Raw genomic sequence first — 10518 nt, forward strand, 5'->3', positions numbered from 1 at the left:
TGACAACTTTATTGCCCAAGCAAATAATGTCTGAACTTCTTCAATGCAAAAACTACTCCAAGACATTCCCTTTCTATCACAGAATAATTTCTTTCTGCACTTGTCAAAACTTTGCTAGCATAGTAAATAGGTCTGTACCATGCTGTCTGCTTTTCTTGCATCAGGACTGTCCCCACTGCCATGTTAGATGCATCCATAAAAATATGAAATGGTATGGTCCATTCTGGTGGCTGCATGATAGGAGCTACCTGTAACATCTTTTTCAATGTACTGAAAGCTTTCTGGTGCTCTTCTTTCCATTCAAACTTTGTATCCTTCTTTGTCAGCTTAGACAGAGGCACATAAACATGTGACAGATACCTTAGGTACCTGTTGTCCCATTTATCCTGTCCAATGAATCTGCTCAACTCCTTCAGATTGGTGGGTGCTTTTGCTTTATCAATAGCTTCCAACCAAAGAAGAATACAGCCATTGGGAATTCTCAGAAATCAAGAAGTGAAGGTTGTAGGTTTGACATACCATATAAATTTGGTTGTCTTAAACATGGATAAAGGAGACAGCCCCTATCCTCTGTTGTTGGGTAGGCCATGGCTGAAATCAGCAAAGGTAAAATAGGACTGGGGAGCACAAAGAATTACACTCAGGAAAGGGAAAAAGAAGGTCAGAATGGACATGATACCAACAGCAGTATTGCCAAAGAATGTTCGAGCCTTGTATACACAAGGAATTAACATGGTTGAAGAAATTGGGGATGATGAGGAGGATGCCTTCCTCAAAGTAAATGATTCAGTTGTGCCTGTGTTTGAGATTGCTGTAGCAAGCATTGTAGAGTAGTACAAACAGAAGAAAGGACAACAGAACGTTCTCAATAAGACCACAGAAACAGAATAGGAAGAAAAAGATGCAGAAAATGATTTACTTACAGAACAGGAAGAGAAATTTCATATTCAACAGATAATACAGGCAGAAAAAGCATTTGAGGAGCATATGTCAAAGACAGCCAGAGTGAGGATAGATGATCTTCAAGAGCTGAACCTGGGATCAGAACAGGAACCAAAGACAGTAAAAATAAGTGTACAGGTTGAAGGAAAATTCAAACAGGATCTGACTGACTTGTTATTGGAATTCAAGGATGTTTTTGCTTGGCAGTATACAGACATGAAGGGAGTTGATCCAAAATTCTGTATGCACAGAATAAATCTGAAAAAGGATGCTGTTCCTGTTATCTCACAGAGATACAGAATGAATCCTAATTATGCCAAAACTGTCAAACAGGAGCTGGATAAACGCTTGAAAGTTGGTTTCATTTACCCAGTGGAGCAAGTGACCTGGCTTTCACCTATTGTGATAGTGCCAAAGAAAAATGGCAAACTAAGAATCTGTGTTGATTACAGAAAACTGAATTCAGCTACAGAAACAGACCCATTCCCATTACCATTCCAGGATACACTACTTGATGCAGTAGCAGGTCATGAAATGTACAGTTTCCTTGATGGCTTCAGTGGGTACAATCAGATTCTGATGGCTCCAGAAGACAGGAACAAAACAGCTTTTGTGACAGAGTGGGGAGTTTATGCAAGCAATGTAATGACTTTTGGGCTGAAGAATGCACCTCCAACATTTCAGAAATGGGTGCAAGAAGTGTTTGAACCATTTCTGTCAACATTTATGAGGGTGTTTCTTGATGATTTCAGTGTTTTTGGCAAAATAGCAGATCATCTGTATCATTTAAGGCTGTGTTTTGAGAGATGCAGAATGGCTAGATTAAGCTTGAATCTAGCCAAATGTGCATTTGCAGTCAGAAGAGGAGTTCTTTTGGGACACATCATATCTGAAGAAGGCATGCCTTGAGCTGAAAAGGAGCTTCCTCCAAATCAGGTAGTCCCATTTCTTTGTACAGGAACTCACGAAGAATATTTACTCCTGAACCTCCATCCATCAATGCTCCTTCAATTGTTTTGTTCTGGTACTGTACATTTATCTTTGGCACTTTGTAGTCAACATCTTCAGGCTCCACCTGACAGAGTTCAGGTTCCTGTGTGCTAACTTCTTCTTCCATTGCCTGTTGTAAAATCTGTCTTTTGAATCTTGGAACCAAACTCAGAATCTGATCCAAGCTTACCATAGTATCCTTCAATACATTGGCTTTCCCTTCATTGTCCTGTGCTTGTTGTAAATTCTCCATCATTATTTTCTGTAACTTAGCTTTCTGCTCCTATTCCTGTTCAATTTCTGTCTGCATTTTTGACTTCTGAAGTTTCTGAATTTCTTTCAAACACCCTTGTCTGATTTGTTTCTGCATCTCCCACACCTTGGGATCTTTCATAGGCTGGTTTTCCTTTGGCTTTTTTGTTTCATATATTTTTCCTGATCTTGTTACAGTCATGACAGTAACAGAATCCTCTGGCAATGTCTCCACCTGTATGCATTGGCTACAGTCACATTGGACATGGAGTACTCTAAGCTGGTCCTCCTTTTCTTCCAACTGAGGTTGCTCCACAATAACTACATTAGCTTGTGGTGCCCTGTTTTGCTGGCTTTGATTCAAACTTATCTGTCTCTGATTGTCACTATATCTGACAACAGGAATTCCTCTTTCTGATCTGTGTTTACACCATAGTGCACAATTTGGTCCCTGTCTGTGATTCATTTCTCCACAGTAAGTACAGGCTTCATTATTACATGCTCCTTGTGGTGGTACTGGGCCCCAATTGTTTCTTTGCTGAAACCTTCTAGGTGGATTTCCCATTCCTCTCTTACTGTCAGGGTTAACAATGTTAGCCTATGATACATTCATCCTGGGAGCATTCTGTCTTGGATTTGACCTGTTTATTGGGTTGTACCAACAGAAATTGTCAGTATGCCCCTGTTTTTGGCAAATTTGACAAAAGGGTTTGTCTTTCTGTTGTGTACTGGTAATCCCCAGGTTCTTCAATCTTGCAGTTATCTTCTTGTCCAGATCATCTGTGCAGCTTCCTTGGCTTTGCCCTTGCCTTTCCTGTCTTTGCTTTTTCTGTCTTTTGTTTTACTCCCCTTTTTGTCCTTCTTTGCTTTCTTCTTCTTCTTGCTTCTTTTCTTCTTGCCCTCATCCTCAGAGTCATCAGAATCCATGTCTGAATCTGAATCAGAAGAGCTGCTATCTGTTTCTGAATCTGAGTCAGAATCTGTGTCTGAATCTTCATCTGTGTCAGAATCATCTCCATGTCTGGATTTTGTTTTGCTGGATCTAGTTCCCAATCTCTTCTCAGCTCTTCTTGCTGCTGTTACAAGGTCATTGAACCCTCCTGCTCCAGGTGCTATGTCTGTGCTAGCCACTGAAGTTCTGAGTGTTTTTCTCAACCCTTTGCAGAAATATTCTCCCAACATTTCATTTGTTGGTCTCTCATTTACTGCCAATCTTCCATTCAGGTCCAAGAATTTCTGTGCATAATCCTCCACAAGCAATCTTTTCTGTTTCATACTCTTTATTTTCTTGAGTATGTCTGTTGGTGTTTTCCATCTTCTGAACCTTGCCAAAAATGATGTCTGTAATATGGCTGTGGTTGCAAAATGTGCATGTCCATACTGGGTATACCAATTCATTGCTTTCCCTTCCAGTGTGGCAGCAAATTGCTGCTTCTTCACATCATCCCCATACAATCCTTGTAGGCCACTTGCTTCCCATTTGGTCTCAAATTGAGCCACATGAGCATCAGGGTCTTCCTTCTTGGATTTGCCCTTGAATGTTGCAAATTTAACCTTGGTAGAGGTTGCAAACTTTGCCATGCTAATGTTCCAGCCAAGATATTCTTTACTCTGTCAACTTCTTCCTGCATCTGTTTTGGTTGCCATGTTGGGTTTGCCTGGCTTGTACCTGCTTCATCTGTTTGTGCTTCTTGGTCACTTGTATTCTCTGTTTCTAGACTGCCCACCTGTGTTGCACTGTTTACTGTTCTATTTTCTTCTCTGTGTTTCTCTTCCTGTTCCCTCCTTGCCTGTAATCTTGTATAGTAATATCCAAGTCCTTCTCCCCTGTATTCTTCAGACATACACCATGAACCTGCTCTTCAAGGAGATTCAATTCCTTCTGAATACTGCTGCTCTGCAACAACAAAGTCTGGCCTGTCTTGGTCTTGTGTTGCAGCCTTTATCACAATATCCCCTTGAGTGAAACTGATAAAAGTAGCAATTATTCCAGAACCTCCTGAAGTTCCTAGGAGCATTTATCAGACCAAAAGGTACTATCTGTTTTGTCTGTTTCTCCCAGACTTTCTTTCTAACCACCCTTATGACATCAAGTGGTAGTTGCAGAAAACACTCCTTCAAAAACAATTTGATATATGCTATCTTTTCCTCCTTCTCTGTTACCCAGTTAGAAAACTCCTGACACAGAACAGAAGCAAATTCTTGGTTCTCTTTTGCCTCTGTCCTCCAATTTTTGAATTCTGAACAGAGAATCTGTGCAAATTGGAAATATTCCTGCTGTCTTGATCTTTCTCTGCAATTTCCTCTGCTTTTAGGCACACTTGCTCCAATATCTTCCTTACCTTCAAAGCTTTTAGTTCCCTTGGTTCAGGGCTGGCTGTATCAAACCAATTACTGAATTCCTTCAATAAGGTCTGCACAAAGTCTTCGTATTCGTTCTCTTCACCAAACCAATCTGCAAATTGCCCTAACCATGTATCCATTGCTGCACTTCATTCTCTACACTTTATCTTCAGTATCATACTTCCTGTGTCCCACAGACAATTCGCAGGATCGCCAAGTGTTAGGGGGTAAACAACACGCCTAATACACTGTATTATGAATGAGCATTACAGTCTATTCTGTCATATCCACAGCATTAAACAATGATATCCTCATCCACTGAATTAAACAGAAATGTTATCTGACTTCATTTCACAAGACAGATTCATGACAGATTTCATTACAGTAAGATAGATAATCACATAGTAAGACAGATTAAGTATTCTGTGTGCTGCATAGATAAGATCTCTTCTCTATTCATTCATAAAGAAGACTCGTTACAAAGAGAAAGACATACGCTTACATAAGAGAAGGTGCACCTCTTCACAAGGTACCCTTTCACATCTCAAAATGATCTACTAAGGTTCAAGAAGTTAAATAGAGATATGGTCAATGCCTTAGTGCCCAAAATGGCCTTAACAGTTTTATAGTTATACAAAAGAGATCCTACAATTAAACCTATCAAAGTAAGCGAGAGTAGAGAAGAAGGAGAGCATCTCAAAGCAAGATCCAAGCAAGAGTAGAGAAGAAGGAGAGCATCTCACAAGTATTATATTGCAAGGGAGAATGAAAGTGTATTTCTTACTGTAAAAAAATGACATATACAAATGACTGGCTTTCACACTAGGTCATATAAAACTTAAAAAATAGTCCATTGGCACTAGTTCTAGTCTAAACAACTTTGTACATAAAGTTTATCACTTCCCCATTTGGCATCATGCTTAGGGTAAGGCCACCTTATAAAGTCCAACATGATCTTATAAAACATGGGTTTTTGGTAGGCAAGGTGGGTGAAACCATGTTAACTTATACCCCCTTCCTAATGGTGATCATGACCTTAGAATGTCACCAAGCTCAGGTGGTGAAGATGTTTCCGATTCTAGAGAGGTGTGGATGGTTAAATGATATAGCGAGTGAAGAGACCAGTCCTTGTGCTTTGGGGCCTGCTAAAGCTAGGGTTTGGTTGGCCATTGAGTTAGGAATCATATTGAGGTTCCTTGTGGTGTAATGTGTCGATGATGCAAGGCCTCATCTTTGCTAGTTGGGCCTGTACAAAGAAAGAGGGGCCCATGGCTTGCTCTGGAAATGTGAAAAGATGACCTTCATTTACTATCTAATGGTGGTCTTGAATTGTTTGGTATACAGTAAGGTATAATTCCCAAATCTTATTGTGAAACTAGAGTGGGGTGTTTCGTGTTGGAATTAGGGTTAGGGTTGCAACAATGCACACACACAAGATAGAGAGAAGCTTGAGAGCACACAAACCCACTAGATTAGAATGAACAAATGTGTGCCAGATAAGTACACACCCCAAAATGAGTAGATAAGAGGGTGTACATATGCACGGGGAAAAAAAACCTCCTAGTGAGGGAAAAAGTGCCCCGACGGTCCTAAGTCTATTCACACACATCACTACCATATAATGCTACAAATCCCCCTTGAAGTTGATGATAAGAACATGTACAGGGTATGGTCGATCAATCTTGAAAAGGTAGTAAGCCCAAAACTTTACGAAAAGCTTCGAAATTTTCACGAGGAAGAGCCTTCGTGAACAAATCTACCATGTTGTCATGTGTAAACACATAGAACAAGCTGATCTCTGCTACATAGAGTCTTTTCTTGACATAGTGGTAATGCACCTCAATGTGCTTAGTGCGAGTATGAAACACTAGGTTCCTCGCCAATTGCTAATGCACTCTGGCTGTCAGTGAAAGTTGTAGTGCTAGACGACTCAACACCCAAATCAGCCATAAAACGTCTGAGTCACACACACTCAACTGTAGCTGTTAAAGGTGCCCTGTACTCAGCTTCACACAGCTAGAAGTGGCCACTATAGGCTACTTCTTTTGCTGAGCCATGATATACATGACTCACCAAGGTGAAAGCAAAACCCACTAACACTCGTGTGTCATAACATCCAGCCCAATCTGAGAATCACTAAAAGCATGCAGTTGTGACTCACGCCCTTTTGGATAAAATAATCTAAAATACTGAGTGCCCTGTAAATAGTAGAAAACCCGCTTAATAGCCTGCCAATGCTTCGTACCTGGGCCATGCATAAATCTGCTCAACTCTGAGACTACATACTATATATCTGGCCTCGTGTTGCATACATAAAGAAGAGATCCAACAGCCTGCTAATACAAACTAGCATCAAAAGAGTCTCCTGCATCTCTTGAAGACCAAGTCGAGTACCTGTCTCCATAGGTGTAGCCATAGGTTTACAATCTTCAAGATTAAACCTCTTCAATAGCTTCTGTATATATTTAGACTGTAGCATAACAATGCCATCATTACGCTGTATAAACTAAATCCCCAAATAGTAATACAACTGCCCCAAATCTGACATCTCAAACGATGACTACAAATCAGCCTTAAAGGCTAAAATCTAATCTATATCGGGTCTCATGAGCAGCATGTCATCAACGTAGAATGATGACCAAAAATGTATCCTTACTCCTCTTCACACAGAGGGTACTCTCTGTTGGACGTTGCAAAAATCATTTGCAACCAATTATGTATGAATCTTCTCATACCATAAAGAGCCTTTTTCAACCTGCATACTTTAGACTCTTCTCCTTTTACAACAAAACCTAGGAGGCTACGATACATACACCTCCTCATGTAAATCACCATTCAAGAATGCAGTCTTAATGTTCAACTGATGTGCATTCCACCCATGATGTGCTAAGCAATGAGACACCTAATGGTAGTCATACGAGATGTGGGTGCAAAGGTCTCATCATAATCAATGCCCTTTTGCTGGGCATACCCCTTTGCAACAAGTTTGGCCTTGTAGTAGCGATCAATGCTACCATCTACTTTGCATTTTAACTTGTAAACCCACTCAATACCAATGGCCTTCTTGCCATGAGGTAGATCTGTCAAATACCAGGTGTCATTCTTGAGTATAGAGTTATACTCATCTTGCATAGCATGCATCCCAATGATCATCATCCTATGCTTCCTCAAAGGAAATAGGTTCCTCCTCATTACATAAAGTAGAAATGAGAACATGATCCACATCCTATGCTTCCTCAAAGGAAATAGGTTCCTCCTCATTACATAAAGTAGAAATGAGAACATGATCCACATGAGAATAATCTGCATGATGAGAACCTGCATGAGTTCTTCTAGGTAAAGGAGCTACCAACTTGCTATCCCTCAATGTTTGTACAAGCCATTTTGGCACACGCCTAGATTCTTCTATGGCTGCTCTCTCCTCATCCACTACACCCTCAATAATTGCCTCATCAAAAGGCTGATTTGCAGGCTGATTTTGCACCTGCAAAGGCTGAATTTTAGCACTTGGTTGAGCATTCAATTGCTCTACATATGGCTGCCCCCCATTAAACAAAGATAGGAGCGAATCAAACATGTCTTGTGAGCATACATTCTGTTGTTTTTTGCAAACAACATCTCTACTTCCAAAATCCGCTTTGAGGCTGGATGGTAGAGTCTATATCCCATGCTTTCTGAACTGTATCCCACAAATATGCATTTAACTGCGTTGTTGCTCAGGCACAAGAGCATAAGCAAGACAACCAAAAACATGCAAATAAGCCACAGAAGGCTTCTTGCCATGCCAAGCTTCATAAGGAGTTTTAGACTACAAGGCCTTGGTAGGGCATTTGTTCAACACATAGTTTGCGCACATAGTTGCCTCTAACCAAAAACCACGAGGTAAATCTTGGGCTTTCACCATATATCATGCCATCTCCATGAGAGTCCTGTTCTTCCTCTCAGGCGACACCATTTTACTGAGGTGTGTATGGCACTATACATTGATGCCTTATGCCTTTTTCAGTCATATATGCATGAAATTCCTTGGACACTCCCCCCCCTCGATTTGAACGAAGGGTGCCAACTTTACATTCAGATGCACTTTCAGCCATGAATACAAAGTGCCTAAAGCACATAAAAACCTCTAACTTCTACTTTAATGGATACACCCAGCTATATCTGGAGTAATCATAAATAAAAGTGTGCTCTATGTACCCCAGATAAAGAGGAATCTACTATCAATTGATGCTGCGATGATGGATCATGGGCTTGAAGTACGATTCAAGAAAACTGAAGCAGAAATTCTAGATGCTGTTGGCAAGGTAGTCGACAAAGGAGTAAGGCGCAACAATCTCTATACGAGCTAAATGCCCTTACAGTGTCTACAGATAAGGTAGACACTGTAAGGTAGTCGGCAAAGGAGTAAGGCGCAACAATCTCTATACGAGCTAAATGCCCTTACAGTGTCTACAGATAAGAGCACAAGAAAGCTTTGGCATGAGCGATTTGGTCACATTGGATTTGCCGTGCTAAAGGAGATGCAGAAAAAGGGTATGGTAGCTAATTTGCTTACATTTTCAGAATTGCAGGAACCATGTGAAGCTTGTATGATGGGCAAGCAACAACGCAAGGCATTTCCACAGGAAAGTAGCAATCGGGCAAAGACTCCTCTAGAGCTAGTACATGCTGATCTTTGTGGTAAAACATCTACTACTGCATTAGGTGGATCTTCTTACTTTATGCTATTAGTTGATAATTACAGTTGGAAGATGTGGGTTTATTTCCTTCCGGATAAGGTTGAAGCTTTTGGCAAGTTCAAACAGTGGCATAAGCTTGTGGAAAACGAGACAGGAAAGAAGGTGAAGAAGTTTCATACAGATCGAGGAGGAGAATTCCTTTCAACGGAATTTGACAGGTACTGCAAGGAGAATGGCATCAAGCACCAACTCACCACTGCTCACACACCTCAACAAAATGGTGTTGTAGAACGCCACAAATCGAATTGTCATGGAGATGGCTCAATGCATGTTGAAGGCAAAGGGTTTGCCCAATACATTTTGGGCTGAAGCGGTCAACACAGCAATGTATGTCCTCAATCGGAGCTATACAAAGGCACTCAAGGATGTTACACCTCAAGAGGCCTACTCTGGTAAGAAACCTTTAGTTTCTCATTTCAGAACATTTGGCTGTGCATGTTATGTGCATATTCCAGATGCATCCACGACCAAGCTAGATGCCAAAAGCAAGAAGTGTATCTTTCTTGGATATAGTCAAGAGTCGAAGGCGCATCGGCTCTATGATACAGAGACAAAGAAGATTATGGCTAGCCGAGATGTGGTATTTGCAGAACAGCCACACTCAGTGGAGAAAGGAGGTCCGTCCACTCTATCATCAGCCAGAGAAATAGTTTACCATGAGTCCAACCCACCAGTCAGATTTCCTCTCAAGGAGGAGGAGTTTTCAGAGGATGAAGACTCTCACACATTATAACAACCCCTGCTCTGCTGCTACACCACAAGGAAAGCTACTTCCAAAGTGGGCACAACTGCTCTTTGATGAGCGTAATCCAGTACCTGAGAAGCCAGAATCTTCAGCAGATCAAGGAGAATAGAGGAGCAGAGAAGAGCATCTGATCTCATTGTCAATATGGCCTTGATGGCTGAGATAATGGGAACAGTGAAGGAGCCAGCCACCTTGGATGAAGCCTTAGCAAATCCAAAGTGGAAAGCCGTGATGCAGTTTGAGCATGACAGCATCATAAAAGAACAACACCTGGGAGTTGACCGACCACTAAACAGAAAGGTAATTGGTACCAAATGGGTTTGGAAAGCTAAGTATAAGGCTGATGGCTCACTTGAAAAATACAAAGCTAGGTTGGTTGCACAGGGATTTGCACAGGTAGAGGGTTTCGACTTTGATGAAACCTTTGCTCCCACAGCTTGTATGACAACTATCAGGACGGTACTTGCCTTGGCTACTCACAAAAAGTGGCCAGTCTTTCACATGGAT

This window comes from Cibotium barometz, chromosome 16 (assembly GCF_041138505.1).
Source record: "Cibotium barometz isolate CiBa-2024 chromosome 16, ASM4113850v1, whole genome shotgun sequence".
NCBI classification, from domain to species: Eukaryota; Viridiplantae; Streptophyta; class Polypodiopsida; order Cyatheales; family Cibotiaceae; genus Cibotium; species Cibotium barometz.